Raw genomic sequence first — 22557 nt, 5'->3', positions numbered from 1 at the left:
GATCCTGGCAGGCTACAGTCCATGGGGTCGCAAAGAATTGAACACGACTGAGCAGCTAAACACACAGCATAGCACCTCATAGACAGTATGTGAATGTTAAGTGTTATAATAATTGTAAAACATTTAGAATACTGCCTATGAATTATTAATGAGTCTTAGCTATGATTCGGAGAAGGCAATGGCACCCCACTCCAGTACTCTTGCCTGGAAAATCCCATGGACAGAGGAGCCTGGAAGGCTAGGAGCCTGGGGTCAATAGGAGTTGGACACGACTGAGCGACTTCACTTTCACTTTTCACTTTCATTCACTGGAGAAGGAAATGGCAACCCACTGCAGTGTTCTTGCCTGGAGAATCCCAGGGACGGGGGAGCCAGGTGGGCTGCCATCTATGGCGTCACACAGAGTCGGACAAAACTGAAGTGACTTAGCAGCAGCAGCAGCAGCAGCAGCTATGATTATTGCTATGTAATAAAATCTATAATTTTTTTCTGATAATCTGGCTTTCACAGGCAGACTTTGCCTAAAATTTTGTGATCTAAATGTGCTTGTGAAGGGAGGAGGGGCAAGGTAGGGATATGGGTTAAAAGACACAAACTACTATGTATAACATAAACAAACAACAAAGACATATTGTACAGCACAAGGACATATAGTTGCTATTTTGTAATAAATTTAAAGAGTATATCCATAAAACATTGAGACACTATATTGTGTACTTGAAACTAATATAATATTATAAATTAGCTGTACTTCAATTTAAAAAAGTCAGAAATGACACTCTAAGGTTTTAGATATATTTACTCATACTTTGTTCCAGTGTTAACATTTATACACTTATGTAGTCAATTTATTTGTGTTTATTTTGGTCAGTGAGATGTGTATCACAAGTTTACTTTTTTCCAAATAAATGACCATTTTGTTCATAATCTATTTTATGAAATAATTACCGAATAATATAAGAATTTGTTGCATAGTATATTTTATCTTAGTAATTTGAAATGCCTGCTTTGTTTTTTTTTAACTTTTTCTTTTATATTGAAATACAGTTAATTAACAATGTTCTGATAGTTTCAGGTGTGCAGCAAAGTGATTCAGTTATACATATACATGTATCTGTTATTTTTTAAATTCTTTTCCCGTTTAGGTTATTACAGAATATTGAACAGAGTCCTCTGTGCTATACAGTAGGTCCTCGTTGGTTATCCATTTTATTTATTTATTTATTTTAAAAATTTTAATTTTGTTTTGGGGGTATAGTGATTAACAATGTTGTGATAGGTTCAAGTGAACAGTGGAGGGACTCAGTCATACATATACATGTATCCATTCTCCCCCAAACTTCTCTTCCATCCATGCTGCTACATAACATTGAGTAGAGTTCCATGTGCTATACAGTAGGTCTTGTTGATTACTCATTTTAAATATAACTGTGTGTACATGTTATACATTCCAAATTCCCTGACTTTTCCTTCCCCTGATCCTTCCCCCGGCAACCATAAGCTCAGTCTCTAAGTCTGTGTGTCTGTCTCCGTTTTGTAAATAAGTTCATTTGTGTCATTTCTTTGTAGATTCCACATATAAGGTTCATCATCCGTTATTTCTCCTTCTTTGTCTGACTTGCTTCACTCAGAATGCCAGTCTCTAAGTCCATCCATGTTGCTGCAAATGGCATTATTTCATTCTTTTTTAACGGCTGAGTAATAATCCATTATATATATCATCTTCAGAATTATCAATACTTAGCACAAGAGATAGTTGCCTGAAAATTTATATGTTAATTAGTTAGAAAAGCTGCTTGATGTGTAAATGTTTTGATGCATATTAGAAGCTATTTTAATCATTACTGTGAAAGAATAATTTTATGTCTAGGCTGATGGACTAGGACAATAAGACCCTCCAGTGTATTATACTCTTGCATCCCTACCCCTTTGCAATGTCAATTTCTTAGCCCTCATGAAGAATTGGAGTCTGTTTTCCCACCTCTTAGATTTGAATAGGGCTGCATCTTGCTTTGACCAAAAGTATAGTATAAGGGACCTTGCATGATTTGTATGCCTGGATCCTAAGAGGTCTTAAAATATCCACTTTCACCCCATTAGTAAATTTGGACAGACTGCTTGGGGTGCCTTGGGTGACTGTCTTGGATGACCACTAGATCCACGAGTGAAGGCGCTTTGGACCATCCATCCCCAGTAAAGCTCTCAATACCAGAAAGTGCTTGAGTGACCCCAAGTGAGATTAGAAGAAAGACTCTCCAGTGGGATGCAGCCCAAACTGCAGATCTGTGAGCCAATAAATGTCATTTTATGTCTCATTTTATTCCTTTGAAATGTCACAGTAGTTAACTCTGACTTTAGTTTCTCATTTTATTTTAAAATTAAATAATTACTTCCATCTCTCAAATGGGACTTTGCATTCTTCAAGAATATTTTACTCTCTTTTCTATAATTTCTGTTTGAATCTATACTTCAGTTATCATTCTGGCAGTGCAAATGTCTATGAAGATATAGAAAAAGACAAAAAGTCACAATAATACTTGAAAATTGACAAATTTTTGGGTGATCTGTGAAAATTTTTTATGCTAATTAAATAGGGGATAGATCTATATTTAGAGCAATTGGTGGCTCGCCTGTGCTTCACCCCAGACATCCTGGTCATTTGAAACTAAATGACAATCAGCCCTACTGCCGGCCGTTACACCCTCCCTGTCCCATCAGCTAGAAAGCTGGTATCAGTACCAAATGATCATTCTTCTGCCCAGAAACTTCACAGATTTTACTTGCAATATAAATTTAGGTTGATTACAAAAGATGAATACAAACCTTTAATGCTTTAGGAAATACACCAGAATAAAATATGATAATCAGCATTTTCAAATTAGGAGCTATTATTTTCAGGTAGCCAAGTCTATTTAATCATGCTTCACTATTATGTATAAGAGATGCTCTGAAGTGCAAGATTTTAAGTAATTCCCATATAGTTTTTCTTCTGTGCTATGCTCCTTAGTTGGCATGTGACAACTGCCAAAATATAAAAAATATTTTATTTCAGAGTTTAGGAAAAATGATAACAAGCTTCAGGAAGTCAAGAAGAAAATTAAGACCAACATGTAAATGAGTTGGTGTGGCAACTTTTTCTATATCTTCATAGACATTTGCGTTGCCAGAGTGATAACTGAAGTATAGATTCAAACAGAAATTAGAGAAAAGAGAGTAAAATATTCTTGGAGAATGCAAAGTTTCAGTTGAGAGATAGAAGTAATTATTTAATTTTAAAATAAAATGGGAAATTAAAGTCTGAGTTACCTACTGTGGCATTTCAAAGGAATAAAACAGGCTTAAAATAACACATGAATGCGTTGGTGTGGTAAAGGAAAACCTTTACCGTGGAGTTATAGTAAAGAAGCTGCCTGCCAGTGCAGGAGCAGTAAAGAGACATGGGTTCGATCCCTGGGTCGGGGAAGATCCAGTTGAGGAGCAAATGGCAACCCACTCCAGTATTCTTGCCTGGAGAATCCCATTGTCTGGGGAGCCCAGTGGGCTACATACAGTCCATGCGGTTGCAGAGTCGGACATGACTGAAGTTACTTAGCACACAGCACACATAAATGAGTAGCTTGGAATTTTCCATAAAGTAGTTTCTGAAATAAAGACAATCAGGAAGACTGACCTCCGGCATACCTAAAACGAACAAACAAACCAAAACCTACACGATAAACAAAATTAATAATGACGATGGTTTGGCAACAGCTACAGAAAAAAATGGTCTAGTAATTAGATCATAGGCTATGGTGTTTTAAAATTCTGTGTTGGATTAAAAAAAGAAAGTAAATTGGCTGGAATTAAATCCCCCAGATTGAAAATTTCTCAGTTCTCCAATTTTCAGTTAATGCAATTATCTTGTATTTGTTGTTGTTCAGTCACTCAGTTGTGTCCGACTCTTTGCAGCTCCATGGAATGCAGCACCCCAGGCTTCCCTGTTCCTTCACCATCTCCCGGAGTCTGCTCAAACTCATGTTCATTAACTTGAACATGATGGTGATGCCATCTAACCATCTCATCCTCTGTAGCCCCCTTCTTCTCCTACTTTCAATCTTTCCCAGCATCAGGGTCTTTTCTAATGAAACAGTTCTTCACATCAGGTGGTCAAAGTATTGGAACTTTAGCTTCAGCATCAGTCCTTCCAATGAATATTCAGGATTGAGTTCCTTTAGGATCTCCTGGCAGTCCAAGGGACTCTCAAGGGTCTTCTCCAACACCACAGTTCAAAAGGATCAATTCTTTGGTGTATAGAGAAATATTATTTTTATTTCTATGTTATAGAAATCTCTATACGAGATATAATATATCTTGTATCGTGAAATATTTAAAATAGTGAATGTAGTCCTGCTCTGTATGACAGGCTTGATGTTTCTGATTATTTTTCTAGATATCAATCATGAGAAAGTTCTTTTTGTAATTTATCTGTGAAAGTATCATCCCGTATTCTTCTAGATGGAGATGAGATGGTAATGTGTTTTTTCTAATCTCACTAAGAAAAACCTTTAGGGAACCATAAAATAATTAGATGGTTTAATTTGATTTTCTGCCACAGATGCTTTTCCCAGCATCAAATTGCACATCGTTTTCTCTGTTTGTTTAACATACTAAGAGAGTTCAGCAGTAGGATAGGGGCCAGGACAACTGTTCCAGTCTATAGAACCTATATGCCTTCCTTTCCCACCCCTCCAACAATTTTCATGGTCCATGAATCAATCCTAACTTATAAAAGCGTGAATCATATAACATGGCATGACCCCTGGTTCCCTAGGGGTATGTGTGTGTGTATGAAAGTGTTTAGGATGGGTGAGTATGTATATCTAAGCCAGTGCACAAGAACTCAGAAGAATTTCTCTTGCAACTTAAATTTGGGTAGCATTTTATTATTTGCAAAGTACATTAACATCAACCCTCTCGTTTTACATTTTCCTACTTGGAATGTATTTTGAGGAAGTAATTGCCTCACAGTTTGGAGAAATGACTGTGAATGGGACAGGCTTAAGTGACATATCCACGGTTACAGGGAAAAGGAAGAGCCCAGGTGGACACTTGAATCTCTTTACCCAATGGAGTGCTGACCCAGAGACAGAAAATAGTTTCGTGATACCCAGTGGCTGAAATTGAAGAATGATGCTCCTCTCTTCACTACTTTTTCTTGGAAGTACATTTCTTTGAGAAACGTGTCCAGTGTAACCCGGGTAGCATTATATAGAAATATGTAGGGATTAAATTTACTACTATATAGCACATATTTTATTATTATTATTTTTTAATGAGTACTAATACCCATTAAAAATAAGGTTCTTAAATGCCATTGTCTTAGGCAATTTTGAGAGAATTCCAGTATAGTACACTGCACTCTTTCCTACTAAACACATACACATACTATACTCACACACACGACATGTACACACTATATAGTATATCAGAAGTTAATAAATATTAATCAATCAATAATTAAGCTGTTTCAGCTTAACTATTCAAAGAAATACCTAATTTAGTCTAAAATAAAAATATCAGAATTGGTGTTGCCCCCTACCCATCACACACCTTTTTTTTTTCTTTCATGTAAAAGCATTTGGATTTTGATACTCTACATGTTTTTTGAAAATGTTGATAAACACAAGCTGTACTTGGATCTGGGTGACAGACATGCTTTCAACAAATGGAGTTTTTATTCGAGAATGGACTTTTTCCAAAAACCATTCTCTCTCAGGCCTTTTGCTGCAGGTAGGGTTCAAGGGAATGCACAAAAAAGAAGGTCCCCAGTACCCACTGGAGTTTTTATTCGAGAATGGATTTTTTCCAAAAACCGTTCAATCTCAGGCCTTTTGCTGCAGATAGGGTTCAAGGGAATGTACAAAAAAAAGAAGGGCCCCAGTACCCATGGGATATTGTAGTTTCTTTAAGATCGGGCTGCTCTTACTTCCTGTGAAGTTCATAAAGTCCTGCTCCCTTTGCTTAATCATCCAGAATGAAACCTGCTGAACAGATTCTCTTCTGCTTCCTTGCTGTTCTGACACTGCCTCCGGCCAGGCTTGTCGGGAATATTAAGGATGGCTTTACTGGGCAGAACTCTCTTCCAAACTGCAAAGGAAAATTCCTTTTAATTCTGTGGAAAGGCTTCTCTCTTGCTTCAAATTCAGCATAAAAATATGTTGCTGCTCCTGGCAGTGCCATCTGCTTGATGGCAGAGGGCTCTGGGATACCCAAGAGCGCTATCTGTTGTTCCTGTGCCCTGGGAAAAGAAGGCATTTCTAATGTCAGCAGTGGTGCCCTGGCTGAGTGGCACAAGAATGACTCGTTGCTGGAGGTGATGTCTCTTACTATCTTGTTACCGAATTAAGTCATATGGACCCTGCTTGGGCTCTAGCCCAATGGGCAAGATGAGGACATAGTAATTAGATAAGCCTCCTCTGGCCAGGGCAAGGTAACAATGTGTGCCAATCTTGAACACCAGATGTTTTTCTACTTCAGGGCTGGCAGGGCAAAATCAGCAAGAGCTTGGAGTCCAGGGAGGTCTGCAAGGCTGCTTTGGGTGGGGAGAAGACTTGGTATCACTGCCACTAGACAGATGTCTCTTTCCTGCCTCAGTGCACCTGTCCCCTTTTCCATCTTATAGATGAACAGTCACAGGTGATGAAAGAGATGATAGAAAAATGTACGTACAGCTTTTAGACAAATCACTGGTCACATAAGTAGGAATGATTTCATCTTCCGTGTGGGTTGGATGTAAAACACCTTTTTAATTTTAACCATTATTGTGAGCCAGCCTTGTGGAAGTGGGAGAGAGCCATCTGCTCCAGAAAGGTGACCATGAATAACACATAATGAAGCTCCCTTTGGCCAACACTGATTAGGGCAGGATTGCGTGGTGATCATGACAGCTTGGAAATCGGAAAAACAGTCTGCATAGAAACTCTCCCCCTTACTACCATTGTAACCTCAGATAATTATTTAATCCCTCTTATATCTTTGTCCCTTTATCTGCAAAGTGAAGATACTCATATCTGCTTCACAGAGATCTTGTGAGGATTAGATAAGAAAATGTATATAGAGCACTGTGCCTTGCACATAATAAGTGTTCAATAGATGGTTGCTATCACAGGAACTTGGACATAAGCAAGATTTATTACTGATTTAAGAACTCATTTTTAAAAACATTCCTGAAACCTTTGTTATTTGCTCTAAAACTTAATATACACGATAATAATGTGAATATTTCTGTCTTATAATGTTACTCTGAGTTACTATGGGACTTTCCAACCCCACATTTCTTTCTTCTTTCCTAGTTCCAAGCTTCTGCATGTTTTACTAAATCCCACCAAATCATGACTGCTTCACTTTGCGAAAGGGTCCATTTGTAATCCTACTCAGTGCCTCAAGGTTCTGATCTCTGAAGACTTGATTTGCTACATCCCCTTTGCCAGTTGTTTTCCTTTTTTAATTAATTGAATAGCTGACTGTGCTGGGTTTTCCTGGCCACACAGAGGCTTTCTCTAGCGGCAGTGTGCAGGGGCTATTCTTTAGTTTCCGTGCACAGGCTCCTCATTGTGGTGGCTTCTCCTGTGGAGCACAGGCTCTAGAGCTCTTGGGCTTCAGTCATTGTGGCCTGTGGGCCAGTTGCAGCTCGTGGACTGTAGAGCACAGGCTCAGCAGTTGTGGCGCACTGGCTTGGTTGCCCCACGGCCTGTGGAATCCTCCCGGTCCAGGGATCAAAACCAAGTGCCCTGCATTGGCAGGAGGGTTCTTAACCACTAGACCACCAGGAGGTCCCAATTATTTTCTAAATAGATGTGGCTAATGGGTGACAAATTGGAGGACTAGGGGAGGGAAGACAGGTTACTTCTTTGCCATCTCCCTGGGCTTTGGGTTGCGTTTCTAGCATAATCAGAGTCTCCATAATTCCATCTCTTTCTAGAAGTCCTCTCTGTGGTCACGGTTTCCACTGGGCAGATTTCTGCCACAGCCCCAGTTCCCATCTGAACCCTGACTCCATGAGCGACTGCTCCTCTGTGGATTTGGCCTCTGTCTGGATGGTCTGTATTCAGATCTTCGATGGCATCACCTCCCTTGTCTCTGCAGCTCTAGAATAGCTTTTGGCTCTGGCTATTGACTCTAAACTCTGAGTATCCTCACTATTCCCTCAGTGTCTCTAGCTCCTACTCCTTTGTAATTAGTGTCCGATGTTAATGACCTCTATTGGACTATTTGGTGTGGTTTCTTCTCCTAACTAGACCTGACTGATTCAATCATGGTGATTCCACAGCTGTTTTCTAAGCAACTAACCTAGTGGAGAAATTTGATTTTTAGTTGAGCTTTGTATCTGAGAGGGCATTTACAAAAATAGGTATTGGACTATGACTCATTTCTTTTTTTTTTTTTTTTAAATTCAAGAAAGCTAAAAAATTCCTGCTCTAAACTTCAGTGACTAACTGATTTTGTTAGCAAACAGCTATATAGTAGAGATTTCGTGCCTGAGACCTATAGGTAAAAAAGTACAGTGAAGTTCAACACATAGCTGCATGCCCACAGGAGGGAGAAAAGACTTTATTTTCTTCATTCTTACTGTTAGTGCCATAGTTCCCGATATTTAGGAGTTTGAAATAGAAATAGTTTCAAGTTTATCCTAAATACAAGAGCTTAGAATTATGAACTAAACCTAAAATTTAAGTATTAAGATTTTTGTATATTTTAATATAAGATTTATGTATAGTTTTTCAATTTTTTAAACTCTTAATTTTATATTGGAGTATAACTGATTAACGGGCTTCTCAGGTGGCACTAGTGGTAAAGAATTTGCCTGCTAGTGCAGGGAGTGTGGGTTTGATCCCTGGATTGGGAAGTTCCCTTGGAGTAAGAAACGGAAACCCACTCCAGTATTCTTGCCTGGAAAATTCCATGGACAGAGGAACCTGGTGGGCTACAGTCCATGGGGCTGCAAAGAACTGAACATGACTAAGTGACTGAGCACCATAGCTAATTAACAATGCTGTAATATCTTCAGGGAGATAGCAAAGGGGCTCAGCCGTACATATACATGGAAAGATAGTTTATTTTTGCTCTGCCCTTCATTCATATAGTTCCTCCAGATCAAATAAAGAAAAAAAAAGAATAAACAAAAGAAAATTCCTCCTAATCAAATATAAAAAAGATAACTAATAGTAGCAAGCAAATTTTCTGCTTAGTTGCAGGGAATTTCATAAAATAATTCTGATATTTCAAACTTGCTGCTTAAGTCAGTCAGTACAAAAGAATCAGACTTATGACTTCCTTCACTTTACAGATCATTTGTAATTTGAGGGGAAAATAGCTGCCCAGAGGAAAAAAGGAGGTTTGAATTCTAAAGTTTAGGAAAGTTGTATTAACTAAACATCTCAAATAAAGCAAAACCAGATCCTCTTAGGCAATCAGAGGGCCATGTACACAGGCTTTCATCTTTGTGCATATGAGCTGCATTCAATAGGAAAGAGAATGCGGAACTCTCAAAGTGTCCTGAGACATATGTCTTTGTTTAATTCCTTGAATTGATTCTTTTTTGTTTCCCATACTTATCAGAAAAATATTACCATTCCACCAGGGTTATGGAACTTATCTAGAGTTGTGAAATATCTGCTCTGATGGCTTTATATGATCACGATGTTAATGTAAATAAATAAATTTATTCAGTTGACATTTCAGGCAACTGTACACTAAGGTAAGCTAAAAATTATCTTAGTTGGCACACCTGGTGCTTAGTAATTATTAAAAAATATCACAGTTTAGCAACAATAATGGAACTCTAATTTTTTAAAAAAGCTATTGAGGAAGGAAACATACACTAATGAGAGCATTTCTTAAAATTGTCTATCAAAGTAACATACCCATAAAAGTGAGTCAATTAGGGAAAAAAATGTAGTGTTTTAATGACACAGAAAGAGTTTGTAAAGGAAACTGGATCCAGGACTTAGACAGCTTTGGATTCCATCATTATAAAAATGTAATATAGTAATGGAAACATATATTTAAAGATTGATGCAATTATAAAGGAAACTAGAAAGCATCATATGAGAAAAGAAGATTAATGCAATGCTTATTTATTTATTCAAAGGACTATATTTAAAATCTGTTTTAGATTTAAAGAAAATTGAGCAGAAAATACAGAGGATTCCCAGATAACCCCTTTTATCCTGAATGCAGTTTCCCTTAATTATTCACATTTTTCATTGGTATGGAACATTTGTTACCATTGATAAGCTTATAGTCACACATTATTATTAACTAAAGTTTATAGTAATATCAGAGTTCACTGTTTGCATTATATATTCTGTGGGTTTTGGCAAATGTATAATGACACTTATTCGCTGTCACAGTATCATTCAGAATAGTTTCACTGCCCTGAAAATTCTCTGTGCTCCACTTGGTCATCCCATCTTCCCTTCTACAAGCCCCTGGCAACAACTGATCTTTATGTTGTCTCCGCAGTTTCACCTTTTCAAGAATGTCAGAGTTGAAATCATATAGCATGCAGACTTTTCAAATTGAATTATTTCACTTAACAACGTGCGTTTAAGGTCCTTCGCATCTTCCCATGGCTTCATAGCTCATTTATTTTTATTGCTGAATAATATCTTGTCATACAGATGTGCCATGAATTATTTATCCATTCATACTGAAGGACATTTGGTTGCTTCCAAGTCTTGGCAATTATGAACAATGCTGCTATAAACATTTATGTGCAGATTTTTGTCTGGACGTAAGTTTATAACTTATTTGGATATTTCTGGGAATTTTAACATTTATGACAAGTTTATGGAAAATATGCCATAAAATTTATGTTAGGTGATTTAAAAATATTAACTGAACTGACAAATTTCTATAATATATACATGTAAATTTACCTAGAGAAGAATTCGAAGATCTGGAAAGTATTATAATAACTAAAAATTGTATCAGTAACCAAAGATATTCCCACTAAGAAAATTCCAAGCACAGATTCTCTACCCATATGTTTTAGGAGTGTTCACAGAACAAATATTTCAATCTTAATTATACTATTCCAGGGTGCTAAAAAATTTTTTATGAAGCTAGTGTAATTTCAATACCAACATGTAACAAAGATAGTAAGGAAAGAAAACATGGGAAAATTTTATTTATGAAGCAAGGATATAAAAATCAAAAATAATATGCTTACAAAGAGAATTTAGAACATATATAAAGCATAATAGTATAATCTACCATGACAAATTTGGGTTTATTTCTGGAAGATAAGCTTGTATTAATGTTAAAATATATCTTAATATAATTTGCCATACTACAAGATTAAAGAAGATCACAAAATTTCCTCACCAATTGCAGAAAAAGCACTCAATAAAATGTAATCTTCACTGATGTTGATGTTCTTGGCAAATTAGAACCAGAAGGGAATTACCTGAACTGACTCAAAATCAACAGTAAATTTTATATAGAGTGAGGAGAAAAAATTGAAAGCTCTACTTTTGAGTCTGCAAAAAAAGATCAAGATTCTAAGTACTACTTTATTCAGTATTTTACCAGTGTTTCTAGACAGTGTTATCACAAGAAAAAGAAATATGTTTAATGACTGAAAAGAACAAAAATATAAAAGCTTATTTGCAAATCATATAATTGTGTACAAGGAATGACCATAGGTACCTACAAGTAAATTACTCAAAATTAAGAGGAAAGCAAAGCTGCCAAATGAAGTCTATATCGTAAAATTATTATTTTCCTATTCTGTGCTTAGTTGCTGTTTCTTGTCTGACTCTGCAACCCCATGGACTCTAGCCCGTCAGGCTTCTCTGTCCATGGGGATTCACCAGGCAAGAATACTGGAGTAGGTTGCCATACCCTCCTCCAGGGATTACATTTCTATACAACAGTGATAAATAGTAAGAATACAAACAAAAGCTGGCTTAAAACTCAACATTCAATAAACAAAGATTATGGCATCTGGTCCCATCAGTTCATGGCAAATAGATGGGGAAACAATGAAAACAGTGACAGACTTTATTTTTTTGGCCTCCAAAATCATTGCAGATGGTGATTGCAGCCATGAAATTAAAAGATGCTTGCTCCTTGGAAGAAAAGCTATGACCAAACTAGACAGCATATTAAAAAGCAGAGACATCACTATGCCAAAAAAGGTCTGTCTAGTTGAAGCTATGGTTTTTCCAGTAGTCATGCATGGATGTGAAAGTTATACCATAAAGAAAGCTGAGCAGTGAAGAATTGATGCTTTTGAACTGTGGTGTTGGAGAAGACTCTTGAGAGTCCCTTGGACTACAAGGAGTTCCAACAAGTCCATCCTAAAGGAAATCAGTCCTGAATATTCATTGGAAGGCTTGATACTGAAGCTCTAATCCTTTGGCCACCTGATGCAAAGAACTGACTCATTGGAAAAGACCCTGATGCTGGGAAAGTTTGAAAGCAGGAGGAGAAAGGGATGGCAGAGGATGAAGTGGTTGGATGGCATCACCGACTCAATGGCCATGAGTTTGAGCAAGCTCTAGGAGTTGGTGATGGACAGGGAAGCCTGGTGTGCTGCAGTCCATGGTGTCACAAAGACTCAGATAATGCTGAGCAACCAAACCGAACTGACAAACAAAAAATTTAAAGATATTATTTGTACTAGCACCAAGCATATAAATTATATAAAACATATTTAACACAGTATGTTCAAGAACTCTATGAGGAGATATAAAATATAAGTGAAAGATAGTCAATAATACCTAAATAAGTGAAAAAATAAGTTGCATTAATTATCTTTAGGTGATTGTAGATTCAGTGCAATCCTAGTCAAAATCGTAGCATGGTTTTTCCATAAAAATTGACAAGCTAATTAAAAAATGTATATGTAAATTCAAGAGACCATATAGATACAGTCTTAAAAAGACTTGCTCTTCTGTATATTAAGAGTTATTGCCTGGATATACATGTATAAAAATATGGAAACACTGTGTTTTGCACTAGGGACTAATTTAGTGTCATAGGTCAATTACACTTCTACAAACAAACAAGCAAAGAAACTCATTGAAAAAGAAATAAGATTTGTGATTGCTATAGGTGAGGGGGTAGGAAGAGGGGAAATTAGATTAAAAAAAGATTTATTACAAAGCTATATTAATTAAGAAATGTGGCATGGGTGTAGACAGACTAATGAAAATGGAGAGCCCCAAAGTAGGCCCCACATATGTAGTAGCCCCACATATGTGCATGTATGACGTATGACAGGGATGGCATGCAAGTTAAGTGGAGGATGAACAATATTTTCCATAAATTCTATTCAGGCCACATGTATTTATATTAACAACACATCAGAATCCTAATTTATATCATGCACAAAATAAAGCCTGGGTGAAAGGCAAAATTATTAACATGTGAAAATATCTTCATGATGTCAGGGTACAGAATAATCTATATCTTTAACTTCATGTTGGTGTAGTAAAAAAGAGAAAAATATAATAGTAGATAGCCAACAATATTTATTGAATTGAACAGGCCATTTCTTTATGTGTTATGATGTAGCCACTATTTTGTACACTTTAGTCTTCTTTCCTTGCGTGAATGTGTGCTAAGTCGCTTCAGTCGTGTCTGACATTTGTGACCCTATGGACGGTAGCCCTCCAGCCTCCTCTGTTCATGGGATTCTCCAGGCAAGAATACTGGAGTGGGTTGCCATTCCCTCCTCCAGGGGAATCTTCCTGGCCCAGGGATCGAAACTGTGTCTCTTACATCTCCTGCATTGGCAGGCGGGTTCTTTACCACGAGCGCCACCTAAAATACAAAACGCAGGACTGTGCTCGTGACGCAGTGGTTAAGAATCCACTTGCCAGTGCAGGGGACATGGGTTCTATCCTTGGTCTGGGAAGATTCCACATGCTGTGGAGCAACCAAGCCCCTGCACTGCAACTATGGAGCCTGAGTGCTGCAACTGCTGAAGCCCATGAGGCTAGAGCCACGCTCTGCACCAAGAGAAGCCACTGAGATGTAATCCTGTACCCCACAACAGAGTAGTCCTCACTCGTGGCAACTAGAGAAAATTCGAGCAAAGCAGTGAAGACCCTGTGTGGCCAAAATTAAACAAGTACATAAATAACATTTGAAAAAATTATTGAAACAAAACAATACAAAACACTTCGAATGTGAAACAGTAGACCAGTGATATCTTTGTAGCATTTTACTATAAGAAATACAAAATTTGCAAAAATGCCTTTTAAATGCATTGTGGTAAACTTATAGTATTCAAATATCTAATAGACTTTTTTCTTTTTCCTGAGATATAATTGATCTGCAATTATAATTACATATAATCATTTTGATTACAATTATATAATTATATAAACTTCATGTGTTAAACAGTGATTCAAAATTTTTAAAGGTTATACTCCATTTATAATTATTGTACAATACTGGCTACATTCTCTGTGTTATACAATATATCCTTATAACTTATTTATTTTATACCTAGTAGTCTGTACCTCTTAATCCCCTACCCCTATTTTGCCCTTCCTCACTTGCCTCTCCCTACCAGTAACCACAAGCTTGTTCTCTATCTGTGAGTCTGTTTCTTTTTTGTTATATTCACTAGTTTTATTTTTTAGATTTCATGTATAAGTGACATTATATTGTATTTGTCTTTCTTGCTCTGCCTTGTTTCACTGAGCATAAACAAATAACTAATAGACTTTAAACATTCTTTGCCACTTACATAATATAACTGTTTCTATTTTGTTATTCAAATAATATCACAAGGTTGACATCTTCTTTCTAAAATGTGAAAAGAAAAATATATGAGAAGAAAGGGAAATAATAAAAATGAGATATATTTGTAGACCTCTGAGAACTGTTTTTCTAAGGAGTAAAACAATAAACGTGACTTACTTGTTTTAAAGACTATCTTTACTTCTAAAAAGCTACCAAAGCTAAAGTTATTTATTCCAATATAATGTTTTTTCTTCATAAAATATTGCGTTCTATAGCAAACATGTTAGCAAGAACAATTTTTATAATGTGTTCAGCTTAATATTGCAAAAGGTGCATTACTAAGAAACTATGTTATCAAAAACAATTGTTTAACAGGGAAAAGAGAGTTAAGGGTTAGAAAGTTTCCATCTTGCAATAATCAAGTGAATTTTACTATAGGAGTTTCAACAATAATAGTGCTTTTTAAGTCTGGACAGAATGTTTGTGTTTCCCCAAAGTGACTGTATTTGGGTATAAGACCTTTAAGGAGGTGATAAATGTTCAATGAGGTGATAAAGGTGAGCCCCTAAACCAATAGGGCTGGTTCCCTTACGAAGAAGAGTGAAAGACACCAGAGTTCACTTGATCTTGTGAAAGAACTGTGAGAAAATGAATTTCTGCTGTTTAAGGCACCCTGTCTATGGTATTTTGTTATGACAGACTGATGTGACTCATAGAAGAGCTAAAAATGCATGGCTGTAAAACCTAAACATCTCTCACTAAATGTGGCATTTGTGACTGCCAGTATTTGCCCCATGATAATGGCCATTTCTATCACTAGCAGCAATATGATTAGCATAGTTTCTTACAAACAATATTTATTTCATCCTTATTTATTATTATTTCCTTAGTTTTTGCCATTTAACTAATCACTCCAAAACTTGGTGAATTAAAAACATATCCATTTATTTTGCTCATAATCTTTAGTTCTGGTTTTAGCTGGGATCCTTAAGAGTTGGCAGTTACCTGAGGGTCAGCAAGGCATATCTATCTCTGGAAGTGATTCTGTGGCTAACATTAGCCTATAAGTTTCTCATATTGTTTTGCTTACTTTTATCCCAATCATTAAGCTCAGTTTTGGGAAAACTGTGGGAATATAATAAATACTTCTTGGACAGATGGTATTAAGACAGTGACCCTGGACTGTGAATTGCCAAAAAACATGGAGATCCTTCAGAGAGCTGACCAGGGTCACTCTTCAGGGAAGGTGTTGAGACCTCTGGGGAACAAATGCGAATTACGTAGAAGGTCTTTGCTAAGAGTTAATCCCTCAAGAAAAACCACCCTGGAGCTGCTGGTAGCAGAGCCAGAGATGCCCTGAAGGAAGGTTTTGTTGACAGGAATTGCCTTGATAAAGGCAGGAACTCATTGTTGAAAATCTCCAGTTCATCCCTTGTTGTAGAACATGTATTGTGTGTTCAGTCACTAGGTTGTGTCAGACTCTTTGTGGCCCCATATACTGTAGCCCACCAGGCTTCTCTGTTCATGGGATTTTCCAGGCAAGAATACTGGAGTGGTTGTCATTCCTTCCTCCAGGGGATCTTCCTGACCCAGGGATCAAACCTGTGTCTCCTGCATTGGCAGGTGGATTCTTTACCACTGAGCCACCTAGGAAGCCCTAAACATGTGTTATCTCCTCACTAAGGAGAGAGGCATATTTTGCCCCTGATAGCAGCACACATGAATTTCTCACACAATCTAATCTGTTCTTAATACAGTTATCTTGAAGCTAGGTAAAATGAAAACGTTTTGAGTCAAAACTATTGTACACACTATCAGGACAGTATTTGGGTGATATATATGAACTATGATCCAAAAGGATCATAACCAAAGTTTGCAAATTATTTTCTTATACATTATTACAGTGGATGCTTTAAACATCCTTTGTGAGGTGTGTAAATCAAGTATTATTGTGTTATGATTTCACAGGTATGTAAACAGGCTCAGAGGCTCACAGGACTTGCTCTATCTTCAGACCAATAATTAGTGAAACTAAGATTCGAAAAATATCTTAGGATTCCAGTCCAATTACTTTCCTCAAGGCAATGTTGCAATTCCAAAAGAAAAACTCAGTTGAAAAATAAAGGATGTTTCTCTTAGGTTTTGTTTCAAAGTCTAAGAAGTGTAGTTGTGGCCCATGGGGAGAAAGTATTTATGTGAAGATATTTGTGTAACTCAACAGTCTATTTGCTAACTTTCTTTAAAAGAGACTTTGAAGGCAAACACTTGAGCCATGCTTGCAGAACAATCCTTCAGAATTTCTTTTTCACATTCAGCTTAACATCTATTTACAAAAAGGTTTAAGTTGAATTGATGGTAGTAATATGAAATTTTGGCCTGTATTTTCCAACAGTTTTCTCAACTGAAATACATAATAATCTCTGAAAAAACCTTGCTTTAAATTTGCATTATTTTCTTAAGATCAAAGAAAAATTGGCATTATTTGTTGGCAAAAAAAAAAAATGAAGTGACATTCCAAGCAATAGTAAAGTTGCAGGATATAAAATCAACACACAGAAGTCCCTTGCATTCCTATACACGAATAATGAGAAAGTAGAAAAAGAAATTAAGGAAACAATTCCATTCACCATTGCAACGAAAAGAATAAAATACTTAGGAATATATCTACCTAAAGAAACTAAAGACCTATATATAGAAAACTATAAAACACTGATGAAAGAAATCAAAGAGGACACTAATAGATGGAGAAATATACCATGTTCATGGATTGGAAGAATCAATATAGTGAAAATGAGTATACTACCCAAAGCAATTTACAAATTCAATGCAATCCCTATCAAGCTACCAGCCACATTTTTCACAGAACTAGAACAAATAATTTCAAGATTTGTATGGAAATACAAAAAACCTCGAATAGCCAAAGCAATCTTGAGAAAGAAGAATGGAACTGGAGGAATCAACTTGCCTGACTTCAGGCTCTACTACAAAGCCACAGTCATCAAGACAGTATGGTACTGGCACAAAGACAGACATATAGATCAATGGAACAAAATAGAAAGCCCAGAGATAAATCCACACACATATGGACACCTTATCTTTGACAAAGGAGGCAAGAATATACAATGGAGTAAAGACAATCTCTTTAACAAGTGGTGCTGGGAAAACTGGTCAACCACTTGTAAAAGAATGAAACTAGATCACTTTCTAACACCGCACACAAAAATAAACTCAAAATGGATTAAAGATCTAAATGTAAGATCAGAAACTATAAAACTCCTAGAGGAGAACATAGGCAAAACACTCTCAGACATAAATCACAGCAGGATCCTCTATGATCCACCTTCCAGAATGCTGGAAATAAAAGCAAAAATAAACAAATGGGATCTAATTAAAATTAAAAGCTTCTGCACAACAAAGGAAAATATAAGCAAGGTGAAAAGACAGCCTTCTGAATGGGAGAAAATAATAGCAAATGAAGCAACTGACAAACAACTAATCTCAAAAATATACAAGCAACTTCTTCAGCTCAACTCCAGAAAAATAAACGACCCAATCAAAAAATGGGCCAAAGAACTAAATAGACATTTCTCCAAAGAAGACATACGGATGGCTAACAAACACATGAAAAGATGCTCAACATCACTCATTATTAGAGAAATGCAAATCAAAACCACAATGAGGTACCACTTCACACCAGTCAGAATGGCTGCGATCCAAAAATCTGCAAGCAATAAATGCTGGAGAGGGTGTGGAGAAAAGGGAACCCTCCTACACTGTTGGTGGGAATGCAAACTAGTACAGCCACTATGGAGAACAGTGTGGAGATTCCTTAAAAAATTGCAAATAGAACTACCTTATGACCCAGCAATCCCACTGCTGGGCATACACACTGAGGAAACCAGAATTGAAAGAGACACATGTACCCCAATGTTCATCGCAGCACTGTTTATAATAGCCAGGACATGGAAACAACCTAGATGTCCATCAGCAGATGAATGGATAAGAAAGCTGTGGTACATATACACAATGGAATATTACTCAGCCGTTAAAAAGAATTCATTTGAATCAGTTCTGATGAGATGGATGAAACAGGAGCCGATTATACAGAGTGAAGTAAGCCAGAAAGAAAAACACCAATACAGTATACTAACACATATATATGGAATTTAGGAAGATGGCAATGATGACCCTGTATGCAAGACAGGGAAAGAGACACAGATGTGTATAACGGACTTTTGGACTCAGAGGGAGAGGGAGAGGGTGGGATGATTTGGGAGAATGACATTCTAACATGTATACTATCATGTGAATTGAATCGCCAGTCTATGTCTGACGCAGGATACAGCATGCTTGGGGCTGGTGCATGGGGATGACCCAGAAAGATGTTATGGGGAGGGAGGTGGGAGGGGGGTTCATGTTTGGGAATGCATGTAAGAATTAAAGATTTTAAAATTTAAAAAAATAAAAAACTAAAAAAAAAAAAAGATGTTTTAAGTGTTTTAAAAATACAATTACACTATTCATCTGTTTTCCCTTTAGAACCAATCAATGTACCATGCGTACCAGCTATGGTAGTTACTGTGCCTTGGATGGGATGCTAAAATGTAGTCTCAGCTGAAATAAATTGAAGTTCCTTCATTAGAGACTAAACACCACCAAGAGAGGAATCAGTTTCCTTTAATCTTTCACATAAAGAGGCAATCTCTTTAAATTCAAGTAAAGAATTTTGCATATTTATTATATTTTTGGATGATGGAACTTACACATGTACAGGCTAAATGTCATTCTTTACAAAGAAAGTGTGTAGTAAAAATCTACCTCTGCTATTTCCTCTAACAAATGACTACTCTAGCAAGCCAAACTCTCTAATAGCACAATTCCTATCTTCTTTTCTCATCCCAATAGTATTCTCTTACATTGATTTGATGCTTCTATAAATGCATAAATCTTGGCATTCAAATGAAGCAGCAAGGAAACTCCTCTGCTCCATGTCCAATGTAAATTCTCACCCTGCATATTGGGGGTAGGGTCACAAATTTCCCCTGGTTTTCTGGGACTTTCCTGGTTACAGTGATGAAAATTCTCACCCAAGAAATCCCTTAGGTCTGGGAAAAATAAATGGTTAGTAATTGAAGAGCTGTCAAACCTGGACTGTTGGTATTTTAGAGGGCTGAGCTTAGCAGACTTTTTAATTTATTTTTTAACTTGTATGTAGTTTCAAATTTTCCAAGGAGTTGAAAGCATGCATGTGGGTGTGCGTGTGCGTGCGTGCACACACACACACACGCACGCACACACACCCCCCTTTTTATCCAGATTAGTAATTGTTTAATTAAACTTTCTGTATCATCTATCACCCATCTATCTGCATTTTAGAATAGACAGGAGATATGCCCCTTTACCTCTAAAAATTCAGTGATTATTTCCTAAGAATGAGTACAGTCCCTTTTATAACCAGAGTATATTCAGTATGTTTGTTAAAACTCTAAAATTTGGCATTTATGCATACTCTAATTCATAGTACATATTCAAATTTCATTAAATGTTCCATGATATCCTTTACAGATTTTCCTACTCTAAGATCTAATCCAAATTAAATGAATTTCATTTAATTATGTCCCATTAGTTTTTTATGTCCTTTTAGTCTTCTTTAGTTTGCAGTTTTATATTTTTTCTGTTTTTCTCATCCTTGAGAGTTTTGAAAAGTATAAGTAGGTCTCTTATTGTGTAGAACGTTCCTTAATTTGGGTTTGTCTAGTTTCCTCATGATTAGATTCAGGTTATAAAGAATTTAGGAACGACTATCACTGAAGTGATGCTGTGTCTTTCTCAGTGTATTGTATCAGAAGCTCCATAATGGTAGTTTATTCCAATATTGCTGAGGTGGGGAAATGCTTTAGATTTTAATCCTCGAGTTTTAGTAGCTAAGGGATTTTCTAATGCCAGTATTCCGTCCATATTAGTTGGTTACCATTCTATTGTCATTCTGTTGTAAGGAGGGGTTACCACTTGTGTTTTAATTTATAGGCGGGACTCAGTGCTGTATGAAATTTGTCATTATGATTGTCCTATTTGTGTGCGTGTGTGTGTGTGTTAGTTGCTCAGTCGTGTCTGATTTTTTGCCAACCCATATAGCTCACAAGGCTCCTCTGCCCATGGAATTTTCCAGGCAAGAATACTGGAGTGGGTTGTCATTCCCTTCTCCAGGGGATCTTCCTAATCCAGGGATTGAACCCAGGTCTCCTGCACTGGAAGCAGATTCTTTACCGTCCGTGCCACCAGAGAAACCCTATGAACCACAGGGATTGAGCCACAGGGATTGTCCTATGGTCTAGCTTTATTACTTGGTGTATCAGTAGCCCTATGGGGTAACATTTTCTGAAATATGCAGTGATCTCAGGTCTCTGAATCTTCTGAAAACAGAACCAAAATTCATCTATTTCTTACCTTTTGCAAAAATAAGAGGAATAAGTGTATGATCCGAAAACACTTTTGAAAACTTCAGAGAAGAGACACATGTACATTCCACTGGAAAATTCTTCCACAGCTCATCAGACAAGTGCATTGCGGGTCTCCTACACTCAGCACATCTTACCAGATGCTGCTTCATACAAAACTGCAGAGTTGAGTCCTTGGGAGAATATAGCTTTCATATCACCTGCCTGCAAGGGTTCTTCTTATTATTTCAAATGTTAATTGCACAGTTTTAAAGAAATGTTAACTGAATAGTTTGTAAGACTCAAAGAGCAAAACATAGCTAGTAACACGGAGGTTATATGTTTAAGATTCCTTTTTTTTTTTTTAAATTTGGCGATTCCTTTTGTTATGTCATAGTTGATCAGAAGAGAGTCTTACACAGATAAGTCAGTTTGAAGACAATCAGTACTCATTTTGTGAATAAAAGAATGGTTTTTCAGAACTGGTAAATTGATAGGCATTTATGATTTACTTCATTTTCCAGTGTGTTCTTAGTTGATAGGTTTTATATCCACAGACATGCTTAATTCAGGAAGCAGCAGTGAACTGTAATGATTAAGTGACTTGGGCTGAAAAGCCCTTCACTTGGTCGATTTTATGGGTCCTTCACCTGTAGGTTGAAATAGAATAAGCTCATGACTCCTGAGTCCTAAAACTTGGGTCATTTCCTTGGATATGGGCATTTATAAGTAGGCATGAGGTGAAAAGTAATACTTTAAGTAAGAATACTGAGAACAGCTAATTACACCTAGCTGTAATATCTGGGAAACTCTACAATTTGCCTGACTTATCTTTGGCTTTGTCTCAGGGATGACTACACATCCTATTGCTACTTAGCTAACAGTTACTGCAGTTTTAACTCCTCAGTGCAGTAAAAAGAAACCATTATTTTCATGACTAGGCTGTAAAAAACATCATGACTTATTTTCTTAAGAGACTTGAGATATTTAAATAAATCCCTTTTCTACACTGAGATAGAAAACTCATTTCTTCAGTAAAATAAATACCAACGAGTTCATATTGAACTAGATGAGCTCTCTGTTTGCTTTCAGCTCCAAAAATACTATATTTGTAATCATGAAGTGCTTAATCATAAGCTTTTATACCTAGCACATTAGGCTTAAACTAAATTGAGGACAATCCTCTGTCTATCTAGAAAGACACTTTATAATAGGGATTTACGGTACAATCATCTATATGACTTATACAGTTAAAATCTATTTCTTAGGACTTGGAATTTAATTACCATTTCTAGCAGTTTATAGTTACTGTATCTTCACTTTAAAGACATTGTTGGTCATATTTAAGAATCATCTGAAGATGACTCTGGTTAGGAAT

General features: G+C 36.6%; 1 pseudogene; it reads right to left on the bottom strand.

Moving 5' to 3' along the window:
• Positions 1-6004: 6004 nt before the first annotated feature.
• On the bottom strand, positions 6005-21307 carry LOC138444631 (CWF19-like protein 1 pseudogene; annotated as a pseudogene).
• Between the last annotated feature and the right edge of the window lie 1250 nt (positions 21308-22557).

Source organism: Ovis canadensis, chromosome 8 (genome assembly GCF_042477335.2).
Source record: "Ovis canadensis isolate MfBH-ARS-UI-01 breed Bighorn chromosome 8, ARS-UI_OviCan_v2, whole genome shotgun sequence".
Taxonomy (NCBI): domain Eukaryota; kingdom Metazoa; phylum Chordata; class Mammalia; order Artiodactyla; family Bovidae; genus Ovis; species Ovis canadensis.
Note: the sequence above shows the minus strand (reverse complement) of the source record. Positions and strands in the feature narration are given on the sequence as shown.